Here is a 14,780-nt window from a genome sequence, read left to right on the forward strand (position 1 = left end):
TGAAATCAAATAAAGGCAGTGCTGGAGTACGTCTAATAATAAATAAGAAAATAGATTTGTGGGTAGGCATTTATTAACAGCATAGTGAATTATAATAGCCAAGGTACATTGAACAGCCAGAACATTATGACCACCGACCTACTATCGATATAAATCCATCCGGATGATAGTAGCATCACCTGGTAAGGAATGACTGCTAGTCAGACACATGGACAGAGCATGTAGTACTACTAGTCAGACGCACACATTGCACATGTAATATCAGTCAGTGTGCTGTCTACGTGTAGAATGGGAAAGGCCTGTGATCTGTCTGAGTTTGACTGAAGACAGATAGTGATGGCCCGGAGGTTCAGCACAAGCTGTTCAGAAACTGCATGACTTGTCAGATGTTCAAAGAGTGATATGGTGAGTGTCCTCAACATGTGATGAAACCATGTCCAGATATTGTGATGTTTGGTGGCCGCCTCTCATTACAGATGTCGGACGTCATAGACTGTGGTGGATACACTTTTACTCTGCCCAGCATTGAAGTCTCATGTTATTTCCTGTTTTATCAGTCTGCCCAGCCTATGACATCCGACACATAATGAGGGGCGGCCACCCAACATCACAATGCCTGGACGTGGTTTCACCATGGTTTCACAGTGCACTGAGCACTCCTAACAATGGGCCTTTCAATGCTGGGCAGAGTCCAAGTGTATCCAAACACACAGTGCACTGAGCACTCCTAACAGGGGTCCTCTGCAGCTGATGACCCATGCATGTGCCAATGTTAACACATGACATCAGCAACTATGCCCAAAATGGGTACTGGACATTGCCACAGTGGCAGAGCATTGCGTGGGCTAATGAATCCCAATACCTTCTTCATCATGCTGATGGGAGGGTGCAAAACCTTCATCTTCCAGGGGAACAGCTCCTTGAAAACTGCACTGCAGGATGGATACAAGCTGGCGGCAGCTCCATTATGCTCTGGGGAACATTCATGGGTCCAGTGGAGCTCGTGCAACGCACCATGATGGCCAAGGAGTATCATACACTGGTTGCAGACCATGTACACCATGTCACAAAGTCAGGAGTGTAATGGAGGGATTCAAGAAACACACTGCTGAGTTCCAGTTGATGTGCTGGCCCCCAACTCACCAGATCTGAACCTGACCGAACACATCTGGGGTGTGATTTAACATGGTGTCCGAGCTCATGCCGCCCTCCCCCCCCCCCCCCCCCCCCCGCCCCTCTGGAATTTACAGGAATTAGGTGACCTGTGTGTGCAGAAGTGGCACCAACTCCCTCCAGTGACCTACCATGGTCTCATTACTTTCATGCCATGACCCATCACTGTTTTTACCCATGCCAAAGGTGTATATTCTGGCTATTAGGTAGGTGGTCAAAATGTTTAACTGGTCAGTATAGGCACAAAGTCAACACTGACCACAGTAGTGCAAGTTTATATGCCTAGTTACTCCATAGGTGACGAAGAGATTGAAAGAACATATGATGAGATAAAGGAAAGCATTCAGATTGTTAAGAGGGGCAAAAATTTAATTGTGGTGGGGACCAGAATTCAATACTAGTACAAGGAAGAGATGGAAAAATACTTGGAGAACATGGCAGAAGGGAAGAAATGAATGAGAAAGGTGCTTTGTGCAAGTTTGTGTTTTGTTCATAGCACAACTTAGTCTTTCTTCACCTCCCCCCCCCCCTGCTCCCCTACCTCATCCCCCTCCTCCAAGTCTCTTCCATGAGACTTTGCAAAACTGGAAAGTTTCAGACCGGCGTTACAACAGTGAATGAGATATTCAAAGCCATATTTTAAACTGCAGAACATTTTCAGGTGCTGATGTGGGCTACTAATAACAATTCATTGGTTATGAACCACAGATTAAAAGAAGATGCTACATGGATAAGGAAAAATAACTAGAGGTTATTAAGGGTCTCAAAGGGAATGTTAAGACAGCAGTTTACTTCAACAGGGTAAAGGAATACAGTAGAACATATAGAACATAAAGCTCTGAGAGATTAAATAATGGAGGCAGCAGAAGATCAAATGCACAAAAACAACACTAAGGAAATATATTTGGCTAACACAGAAGATACTGAATTTGATTGACAAAAGTAAAAAGTATAAAAATTCAGCAAATGAAGTAAGGAAAAAGGAATACAGCTGTCTGAAAAAGAGATTGACAGAAAGTGCTACATTGAAAAGCACGAATGGCATTAAAAGTAGTGGAAGCTAGAAGTAAGCTCAGAGGTGTCCCAGGGAAGTGATTTGAGACCATTGATGTTTATGATGTATATTCAAGTCTTGACAGACAATATTTGTAGTAACATCAGACTTCTTCATATGATGCAATTGTCTGTAATGCTGTAATATTTTGAAAATTGGGAGAAGTATTCAGTCAGATCTTGATAAAATTTCAAAGGGCTGCAAAGGCTGCCAATTGCTTCATTGCTTTAAATGTTCGAACATGTAAAACTGTGTGAAATTCCTGCTAAACCCACTGGGCAGAACAGGTAATTACGATTGTGGAAAGGGCCAAGTAAGGTTGGGGTCAGCTTCACTTTCTAATTGTAATTTATTGTAATTTAATAACACATTTACAACCAAAGCAGCACCAGATCCAACTCTTTCACGGCTGAAGGCCTCCAAACAATAAATCTTAAAAATCAACAAGATAAAAAAATGCAGTTAAATAGAAAATAAAATAATTAAAAAAAGCATATATCACAGTTAGGTGGAAAGCCTCAAGGCCAAGTAGATAGAACAAACATATGCAAGGTGCAATACAAATGGCTGAAGGCCACAATTAAGTTTTAAAATTTTAAAATATATTACCATAATCCTTTAAAGGCAGAAGGCCATAATGTTTAAGCTTAAAAGATAATTTTAAGAATAAGTTGCAAGGCTGAGAGTTCACAATTAATTTTCCAAATTTTTTTAAAAAATATAACCATAAGCCTTAAATTTTAACTAGCTGAAAACAGATAATTAAACACCGGTGGGAAAGACAATAAAGACATCAGCACTCAGAAGCCTCCACGGAGGTCTGTCTGCCCTCATTCACTTAGGTGAGACAGGTGGTGAGCCCAACTACACTTGATCCGTCGGAACCCAACCAGAGGACATCTACAGACCAACCGACACAATGACTTGCTTGCCATCAATCAGTACATGAGAACTCAAACACAAAAGGTTACGAATGTGATAATCGACAATGATGTATGTATTAAGTGTCAAAATTACACGCCATGGTGGACAGTGAGAACAGGTGAGAAAAGGACGCTGCCTGAAATTATGTTAGTGGTCAGGGCAGGTAACCAGAACACTAAAAGACGCAAGGCAGAAAATTCCACTGGTGCACTCGAATTGTAGTCAAAGAATATAGTTAATTGCACAGTATGGCGGCTAAATTTCAGTAATAGAAACACTCGGTGTTGCTCACAGGGAAACCTCCCCAACAGCCAACCACCAAAATGAACCTCCACAACATGAATCGATGTGGCTTGGGTAGTTGAAACCACTACTCAACTTTGACGTCCTGGATCAGTGAACCACGAAATCAGACAGCTCCACACATGCTACAACACTGTGCAGGGACCACCAACGGACCCAGCTGACTACATCGCTCAGAGATAACTTCCCTGGTCCGCAGCAACCGACCAACTCCCCTGAGAATGCCAACAACATCTAAAATAGTTGTCAGGAAATAATGCCAGCTACACACACAGCCTGACAAACACTTGCATGAAGACCTGAACCATACCCAATGGTAACTAAGCACACACGAAGACAAATCTGGAGTTGATGCACACATACACAGCCGACTCGTGAACGATCAGTGAGCCAAAATGCGTCTGACCAATGATTCACCAAGACCATGGCCCAGCTCAAGTGATGTGTGGTGGCAATGGTCAGGCAAGCCATGTCGATGCAGGCCTCACTTCTGCTCCAACCCGACTGCACTAGTGCCGCATTGTAACTCCCCGACTGTCAGGTCCGGACTGCGCTCCAGACACGTTCCAACTGACTGGCACCCAGAACTCGCAACCCGAACTCCCTTACAACAAACAACCAGGAAGTAATAGCAGTCGAGCAAAGATACTACAATAGGGGGTATATTGATATGTACTGCTAGTGCCGTTCACAGTCAGGCTAAGCAGCAACTCAGTGTCAGCAGTAATTAAAATTAACGTAGTAAGGTGGAAGTAAATTAAAAACAGGGTGTAAAATACATGACGGCAGGAACAAGAGCCATGCAGGGCTCACTGTGCACTTCACAAAAGACAGACATATAGTATACTGTGACTAAAACATCAGTGAAATCAGTCAAGTCTTACAAGTATGTTACGAGACATTTCCAGAAAGTAACCTACTGTTTTGAAAAATTCATAAAATCACTTTTCTAAACGAAAATTTATTGTCACAAGAAAGAACATTTCTTAAACTATTTTTCTACATAGTTACCACCATTGTTGAGACATTTGTCATAGTAGAAAACTGACTTCTCTATGGCCCCTTCATAGAAAGAAGCCACCACTGAAGTCAACCACAGCTGAACATTGTTTTCTGTATCATCATTGTTGCTTCAAAATCACATTTCACGTTCAAGAAGAAGTGGTAGTCAGAAGGAGTGAGATAAGGGGTTCATGGAACATGATTGAACTGCTTCAAACCAAACTACTGAATCAGATTTCGAGTGGCACCAACAGAATATTGTCATGCCTTGACTGAGCATTCTACGTCTTTTGTTCTGAATTGCCTGCTGAAGTTTTCTCAACATGTCACAGTATCATACCACATTGGTGGTTTCATCTCTGGGAAGCAACTCAACAAGCAGAATGCCCTGTCTGTCCCAGACCACAGTACACAGGATTTTTCGTGTTGAAAATGTTGTTTTGAATTTTTGTTTTTTGGAGTATTGTGAGTGCCTCCACTCCACTGGCTGTTGTTTTAATTCTGGAGTGACATGACAAACCCAAGTTTCATCATTGGTCACAATTCTGTTAAAGAATTCATCTCCCTTATCACTGTATTGGCTAAGAAATGTTGGTCACATTTCTGTTTAAGAATTCATCTCCCTTATCACTGTATTGGCTAAGAAATGTCACAGTACTCCCAAATTGCTTTGTTTTGGGATATCCATAAGCACTTTTGGAAACTGACAGAAACACAATTTGCAAAAATTTCAGTGATTTGTGACAGTTTCATACAAAATAGTTTTTGAAGTTGCTGGAAACTCACAAAGCATTCTTATTGCAAAATGTCAGTTTTCATCAATCATCTCATTCATTTTCTCAACAAACTATCATTGACAAGAGTAGGCTGCCCACTAGAATGAATGAAATGATACTTAGTTTCCAGGCAAACTTCATATGTAACAATTTGTAGTTGTATGAAGTTGAATGAACACAGAATCTCAGACATAGGTAAAGCCAGTGGCAGACTTTGGTTTGTTGGTAAGATACCAGGAAATGCTGTGAATGTGAGAAAGATGTGTATAAATGTTTCTGTATGTAAAGGATTAAGAATGGGATGTGGGCAGAAAACATCAGACAAGTGAGAAAGGCATAATTTCAATTTTGTTATTAACTACCTAACATTTATGCAATTTTTTCAACACAAGTGCCAGAGACATCAATGAGATGCTTTTCAGTGCCAAATTTGCACATGGTGGCCAAAATTATAACTAAATTTTTCCATCTTAAATTATTAATGCATTAGCATATCTACTGAGTTTTGATGCCATATGATGATTACAGCCCACACTGGACCTTCATGAGTAGCTGCACTTTAATTATATCCACCTGGTATATATTCTGAATAATACCAGTGAGAGGTGACAGCCTTGTCTGAGGCTCTTCTTTATGGAAAAATGATCTGAAATCCCTGTTAATATCTTAATGCTACCCATATAAGCTTTCCATGGCATAAATATTTTTTGATAGCTACAGTCTTGCTCACAATACCCGCCAGGTTAGCCGAGAGTGCTAATGCACTGCTTCCTGGCCCCACGTCCTACCTCATCTACACGATTCACAGCCATTTGAAAGACGTTCGCACTATTTCATAATTTACACTAGATACAGACAATTGGAGTACACTGATTCCATCCTGGCAGCAGGAAGGGCATACAGCCCACCCTTCAAACTAACCTTGCCACATCCAGTTGTCACCATGCCACCCCTTGACAATGGTGTTAGCAATAGATAACATAGTGTTGCTCACAATATAGCCCTTGATTCTTTTTCACTTTTTTCTATTGAATTCTGAGTATTGCTTTTTCATGTATTGAGGCCTATTTTCTGTGAGTTCTTTAAACATATTATCTGCACAGGATATCCCATCCTAAAACTTCATGTTGTCTGTGCCTCAGTTCTTACCCTCTAGGTGCAGGTTTCATTTCATACCATACTAGGTATAGTCACTGTAATGGGGAAACTTTGGCACCCCAAAATTGCCAAAAAATGTTTCAGTGGAAGGAGTGGATCCCAGGGTTGTTGTCATTGTTCATCATTTATTGCAGCCAAAATGATTTATTCATGAAATGTTTCAGAATTAAAACAACCAAAAAATTTATATGAAAATGTAAAGATTCTTTAAACCCAGACAAATTTTACAATTTCAAAACAACAATTCAACAATATAAAGCTTTCAGATAGAAAATGCAATAATTTATTTTAAAGGAACATAAAAATTTGTTTGGCTGTCCTTAACAGCAACCCCTTAGAAACCAAAGTAACACTTTATTTCAAATGACAATGTTAGCAAGTAACAAACAGCCAAATGAACAACAATAATTCTAAGCCGCAAGGGGCACAATCATGCTACTAATAATTCCTCCATGGAAGGAGAAAGATGGTGGCAATAGAGGACAAGAACTCAATCCATGCAAATGAGGGGATCACAATCCCCATTTATTAGAATAATTTTGAGCAACAGGTGATAATAGCTATCAGCAGGAGGAACAGACCCCCACACTCTTAGTGAATACAACGGGCAAAATTCTTCATGCCAACCAATATTTTTAGGAAGGCATTAACATATGAACCTTTTTTATTTTAGAAATAAATAAATAAAATAGTAAAAAATGTACCAGTCTCAATATCCAATCTGAAGGTATTCAAAATTAAAACCCTTTTATTTAACATAGAATTTAGTGACCACTTGGAGAGGACAAGCTATTGAAACAAACACTCCAAAATTGTGTCAAAGATGCTGAGAGGTAGTACAAAACATATACAGCTTATCTTGCATATGAATTCTGTGCAAGGAGTTGCCTCTGATAACATCATCACACACAATAGTAGACACAGTTAATGCCTAACTAGTCTGACTACTTGACAGTCAGTAGAGGAACATACAGTGTACTGCTAGACTGCAGGTGTGCAAAAGAAGGATCACGAGCCTTAACCAGGCTCCAATGCTCACACCTGTGTATAGCAGTGCTAGATCCTCGAGCAGTTAAATTTAATGTAGACACCTGGAGTACAGAGCAAATATTAAATTACTGAGATACCAACAGCACGCACACAAAATCAAATTAACACAGCTAAGCTCAGGACATCGCAGTGAACCCCTAAATGTAGTGACACAATTTTGACTGAGTGTACAAGATATAAATTACAGACACGAGGGGGGCTGCAGCCAAATCAAGTGAACAACTCAAGGAAATTTGAGTCTTGAAATGCGTGGATCAAACCAACATTTGAATTTTCCATTAAACTAGTTCACAAAATATTCACTTATAAATCTGCCTTACAGTCATTGGTTATCTGTTGCAGAGGCAACACCAAAATTCTCCAGAAAATATCTGGTGGAAAAACAAGGCTGTCAAATATTACCTCTGCTCAGTACACGGTGCTGCCTTGAAAAGATTAAATGCCAGTACGGAAAGAAGGTAAAACAGCAAATAGTCACAATGATCACAGATTTTCAAGATAATAATCTGGAGCAACTTTATTACATTCTCTGCCGGGGTTTTGATTACCTCTTGTCATGCCCCAACATGAGAAATTTCCCACCCATCCCACAGTGGTCTTCTGCTGTCCACCAAACCCACACAATATACTCATCCATCCTTACACAACCCCTGCTCCCAATCTCGTACCTAATGGCTCATACCCCTGTAAATAGACCATGATGCAAGACCTGTCCCATACATCCTCCCACAACCACCTACTTCAGTCTGGTCACCAACATCACCTATACCATCACAGGCAGGGTTACCTGTGAAACCAGTCATGTGGTCTACACCCTATTGCAGAACATGCTGCCAAACATGATATCTTTCATTTCAGTGGCTGCTTCACAGCCTGTGGCATATGGATCCTTCCCACCAACACCACCTTTTCTGAATTGCACACATGCGAACTTTCCCTGCAATACATTCCATGTTCCCATAACTCTCCTGGCCTCAACCTTTGTTAGTCACTGTCCTCATTGATCCAACCCCTTCCCTGTTCCCATTCCAGCACTACAGAGCCATCATTCCACCACCACACCCAGTCTTTGTATTTCTCTCATTTTATTTCTCTCCTTTTCCACTACTTCACCGCCCCCCCCCCTCCCTCCCTCCCAACTCTCCCCTGCCCTCCACCTAAACTGCAGTACTTCACTGTGCACCACCCCCACCATACTATCCCTCTCCCTTCCTGCCCCAGTCTCCTCCTTACCCCACCCAGTCGCCAGTCCCATCATGCATCTCCACTATATGGTGAGCAGCAATTTTCCTTCTCTTAATATTGATATTATGAAGACTGCATGATTAAATGTGCAAGTCATTGGAGGGTACAGAGGATGTGATTTTTAGTACACATAGATGCCACCCCTGGCAGCAGCAACAACTCTAACCCAGCTGGGCATAGAATTTGTTTGTTTGTTTGTTTGTTTGTTTGTTTGCTTGCTTGTTTGCTTGTTACTGCTTTAGAGTGCGAAACAGCTGAGGTCATAAGTTCCCATGTCATTTCATAAAATGATCAATTACTGAATGAATTTGAAGTTGATAATACTCAGAGCCTAATAGACTGGATTACAAGGATAACTACAAATGATCACTTCCTCTTTGAGGAGATTGCTCAAAAGGTTGAAAATTAAATTTCCTTTGATGTATTACTATCGCAAACAAAAACTAAAATATGATCTACAACAGCTTGTGCTGTATCTGCTAAAACATCTGATAATTCAGATGGAAAATATACATCAAAACATAAACAGTTATAAAATCAGCAGTGGGTCAGAAAATGGAGCATTGTCAACGGTTGTCTTCATAAATGAAGGAGTGGTGTGGGGTGTCCAGTTAACAAATGATGGTGACTGAAATGACAGTTCTCAGTATGCAGCCTACCTAAAAGTATCTCCTCGTGGCAAGAGGGACAAGAGGAATACATTTGAGCTACTTGGAAGTGTTTAATTTCCTGGAGTTTGTTCTCATATAGAAAAGACCAGTGTTCATGCAAGTGTGACACAGTGTTCCTACATGTAGCAAAATGGCTCTGAGCACTATGGGACTTAACATCTTAGGTCATCAGTCCCCTAGAACTTAGAACTACTTAAACCTTACTGACCTAAGGGCATCACAAACATCCATGCCCAAGGCAGGATTTGAAACTGCGACCATAGTGGTCGCGCAGTTCCAGACTGAAGCACCTAGAACCGCTTGGCCACACCGGCCGGCCTACATGTAGCAATGCAGAGATTATTTGAAGGGACAGAATAGCTAAAAGACCTTGGCAGTCAGACTGCAGCCTTAGCAACAGCATTGGTAACTTCATTCCCGACACTTAGACATGACCAGGGACCCACACGAACATCACATTGTCTCCATCATCAGTGAGCAAGTGATGACATTCTTCAATTCATTATACTAAGGAGTGGTATGTGTATAGCACACATAGGGTCTGGAGGAACCAAAGTGAATCAGGACATAATACACAATTGAGATTCCTGTGTTGTGGGATGTACTGCATGGCCTGATATAGGGCGGAAAGCTCTGCAGTAAGAATCAAGCACTGTTATAGAAGCTGGTATCTAAAATGTTTGTTGCCAATGACAAAGGTGCACCTGGCACCACAATCTGTCTTAAGAGCCATGGGCATAGATATGGGTATTTCATTCTGTGTAGCTTCAACTCTGTGCAAGAGTTTGTCAATTGCAGTGGCTACTGAGTGGTGACATGGCATTCTCTCAGCAACTCATGACCAGATGTTTTCAGTGGATGGGGAATCTGGAGAAGGTGCCACTCAGGGCAGCAGAGGACCTCAAGGGCAATGTGCAGTCTAGTGTTTTCTTATTAAAATGTAATGCCACACATACTTCACAGAGAAGGCACAGCCACAGGCCTTAACATGTGCTGTACCGAGCTGTGCAAAACTGAGGAAAGAGTTTCAGTGACAACAAACTGAGTTCCATGTCTTATTGGTACACGAAAGGAAACATCCTGGAAGATTAAAACTGTGTGCCAGACTGAGATTTGAACTTGGGACCTTTGCCTTTTGTGGGCAAGGCTCTACTGAGGGGAGCTTCTGTGAAGTTTGGAAGGTAGGAGATGAGGTACTAGTGGAATTAAAGCTGTCAGGATGGAGCATGAGTCATGCTCAGGTAGCTCAGTTGGTAGAGCACTTGCCCGCGAAAGGCAAAGGTCCCGAGTTCGAATCTCATTCTGGCACACAGTTTTAATCTGCCAGGAAGTTTGATTTCAGCGCACACTCCACTGTAGAGTGAAAATTTCATTCTAGAAAGGAAACAATTCATTCATGCATGCTCCATCTGGATGGCATTTCCAGTTTACCATTTGTACTGGTGCACATGCATGGACACTGGAACATTGCTGTACACCTACCAATACTGTGCTCCATTCTGTGCAGTTCTGCCCGGTCTGTGCCATTCTGCACAGGTCTTCACCATGTGTCTGTGCGTGATACTGCAGTGTGCGTGATACTGCAGATGCAGTGCATCTCGTGTGGATGTGGCTTAAGGACTGCTGTCCAAATGTTGACTATGTGAACCAGAAGTGATCATGTTTTGTTCCTAGTGTAGCCCATATTGTTATGCCAGGTGCTGGACCAGTGTTATGGTGAAGAATGCAATCTGGCAACATTCATTCTCTTTGGACCATTGACACACAGATATGTCTACCACAATATTGTAATGCTATGCACAGAACTGAGAAATAGCTAAAAAGATGGTTTACCACTGGCGAGTGCCTCTTTCTGCTGCTGCCACAAGGAAAGCCGTGCCAATGGTCACTGACCGACAGCCTGTAGAACTCCAGATGCCATCGCACTGTCTGTGTGGATAGTTGCTTTGCTGCATGTAAGAGGTATGAGATGTGGCTGTGAGGATGTAAGTTGCAATGGAAAAACTATTAAAGAAGTAGATACGTCCATGTGTCAAGGATGTAACTTAACCAAGAATGGAAAAATCAAGGATAAAATTTTGGAGAGAAGAGAAAATTGTTCAAAATTTTGTTTGTGTATGTTGGACATAATTAGAAATTGGAAAAACCCTGCCAAAGCAAAGTTCATGATATATGAGTCATATTTTCTGCCAATTTTGACCTATGGATCAGAATATTGCACTTAGACAAAGAAAGATCTGAGCACAATACAAGCAACAGAGGTGTCGTTTCTATGAGGGATCTCATGTAAAATGAGAAGGGACAGGCTAAGGAATGAAACAATATAAAACACACATTAGATTGAGCCTCTAAAAGAAACTTTGGAGATAAATAGGCTTAACTGGTTTGGAACATTAAAAGAATGGGACCAGAAAGACTTCCAAGAAGAGACCTTAGAATGAACATAATCTGGATGAAGACCTGGTCTCATAAACTGGCTTATGGTGTTATGTCTTCTAAAAAAATAATGTAACTATTTATTTAGAGGAAACACTCTCCTAGTAAATTTGTTTGTCCTTTGATTTATCATGATTTGTTACTGATTTTTAGTGAAGTTAGTTTTTACGTTTAGCTTTCAAAAAAATGCAAAAGAGATATAATAAGCAAAATAATGAATTTTGTAGGTTGCCAATTATGTATTATATCTGGTTTTATCAAGTGCCAGGCTCACTACAAATTACTGTAAAAATTATTACTATCACAGAAAATAGACAAATTTTAATAAAATTATTTCACTGGATTCCTTCAATATTTTTACATAATTTCTTCCACTCTGGCTATCAGACATTGTGCTGTGAAAAATATTTTTAAATGTACCGCCTAATGGCGGCTAATTGTTAACAGTCAGAGATCACTGTTACTCACTCCGCAGCAGCTGGAAACATGCTAAATAATTTTCATTAAATATTCTTTTCATAAGATAAATGTGGCATAGGTTCTTGCAATAACACACAGAGATCACTTTATACTAATATATTCTTACTAGGACACAGTTTACATCATTAAATATTTGCAATTACGTTATGACAGAAACAAATGCTAGCGCAGCACAATAGTTTGCGTACCTTATTCCAGCTAACACCAGAACGAACAGAAAAAAAACAGACTAGACAGAAGAATGAGCATTGCATTGTGTTTTATACTCTTACAAAGATAATAATACTTCTTTTAATTACTTACACATTATAATCTCATACAATAAAAATAATGTCTTTTCTGCATCTATCGATCTATATTGTATATTTTTACAGTTAGTGTTATTACCTTTCGCAGATAAATCGATGTTTGCAGTTCATTTTGAGTCACATACAGCCATTTTTATTTATGTTTCACCTCGATAATGGTGAATATTGCAAAAGGGACACTACAATGGCCAGAAGAGCAATGTGCTGATCACAAGCTCCACCATATCCACATCCAGTGACGCCTGTGGGCTGAGAATGACACAGCAGTTTCGTTGCACCATTGGGCCTTCCAAGGCCTGTTCAGATGGAGTTTAGAGTGGATGAAGATCACTGGAAGACCACGAAGGAGATAGAGAGACCAGGTGAATGATGTCACTTACATGAGGCAATTGAGATCTTGCAGGGTGTCAAATATGATTCCCCTTGACCTAGCAGGTTCCTAGCAATGCAAGCAGCAATATCCCAGAACAGTAAAACACAGTCTCAATGGATCACAATCCTGCTACCATAGAATTCTGATATGTCATGCTGGTGGACATTTCTCCTTCTTACATGAGACATAGCACAATCTTCTCACAAACCAACAGTATTCAAATGTGGTTTTTGAATGAGAAACCTGCTCTATAATCTTTCCTGATGTGTAGAATGTAGAGCTGGCTGCTTTGCCTGAGTGGTTCTATGCGCTTCAGTCCCGAACTGCGCTGCTGCTACGGTTGCAGGTTCGAATCCTGCCTTGGGCATGATGTGTGTGATGTCCTTAGATTAGTTAGCTTTAAGAAGTTCTAAGTCTAGGAGACTGACAACCTCAGATTTTAAGTCCCATAGTGCTTAGAGCCATTTGAACCATTTTTAGAATGTAGATGTCATTAGCCATATTTACTTTGTGTGAGTGGCCTAAAATGGGGTTACCTTTTTCAGTTCCCTGCATGTAATACATTTTATCCCAATCTGTCACTTGCTGCATGCCGTCTTCATGGTACTACAACTTTAATGGCCGCCAGCATATTCCCCCTACCAGTATCACCTCATAAAGGTTACTCATTGAGAAACTATACTCAAGTATCATTCAAAACAGGGTGGATGGTTGACTACCATGCGTAAGGATTCTTCTTCCATTGAATTGTTGACTACCCTGCCTCAGGATTCTTCTTCTTGGTGGGTTAAAGTCAAGCATTTGTTTCATCTACAATTGGTGGATTTGTATGCACATCCCTGATATTTACTAAATGTTGCTGCTTCCAGTGATTGTTCAGCAGTTGTGTAGTCAAATTCTTGTTCACTGGAGCTCTTTCACTTGTGTTTGCCCTAGAGTAAGCCACATTGATTTTATTTTTTATTTCCTTAGCAGGTGTAGTAAGATTGACGGAAAGTCCCACTTTAATTTCCTTTTACAAGCAGATGAACTACTCTGCTGGTGAAGAATGAAGACAATCTATGAAGGGGAATACATTTATTAAGTAATTTTTGAAGACTACCACTTGACAATTTCAGAAGAGACAATTTCAGTGGCTTTTAAATGAAAATATCTTCTATGGACAAAAATTGTGATTAATGATACAGTAGTAGAGAAAGTCAAACATTTTAACTATTTTGGTAGTGGCCCCACATATAACATATAACTACATATATACTGAAGATATAAAGAAGAAATATGTGGAATTATAAACAGATGTTTAAAAAGTAAACTGAGGAAGGAAAAAAGATTCAGTTGTGTAAGACAATTGCAGTTCTGAAGCTTGTTTAGAGAAGTGAATCATGGGTTATAAATAGATGTCAAGAAAGTTGCATACAAGAAATAGAGGTAAGATTTCTAAAAGCATTAAAGAGATGCACAAGAGCTGACAGATTTTGAAATTTTGAAATTAGGGAAGAGCTATATATATTTAATATACTCAGTAAAGTACTAGAAAATAGGAGAAACTGGAACAGACATCTCAAAAAAAATGAATGGAGAAATATTCTCTCTTCAGGTAAGAAGATTTATGTTAGTTGGTAAAATAAGTCAAGGAAGATAAAAGAAGTGATAGGTAAAATGGAAAAAGCCTAATACTTGGAAGTGAAGATGTTTTCCTTTATATACCCTGTCAGTCCAAAAAGTTTCAAGACTGGATTAATAAAAAACAGAGAAAAGTTAAGATGGTAGTTTTAATGTTTCAGGTGTTCCACATAGCCTCCTCCCACTTGAGTGCAATGCACAGGA

The 14,780-nt window shown here is 40.2% G+C and overlaps 1 protein-coding gene across 1 annotated transcript in view; it reads left to right on the top strand.

Annotated features, from left to right (window-relative positions):
* LOC126213343 (plasma membrane calcium-transporting ATPase 3-like) overlaps nucleotides 1-14,780 on the top strand; it is a 548,976-nt gene that overhangs the window by 347,548 nt on the left and 186,648 nt on the right. The window lies entirely within an intron of this gene.

The sequence above is a fragment of the Schistocerca nitens genome, chromosome 11 (assembly GCF_023898315.1).
Source record: "Schistocerca nitens isolate TAMUIC-IGC-003100 chromosome 11, iqSchNite1.1, whole genome shotgun sequence".
In the NCBI taxonomy this organism is placed as follows: domain Eukaryota; kingdom Metazoa; phylum Arthropoda; class Insecta; order Orthoptera; family Acrididae; genus Schistocerca; species Schistocerca nitens.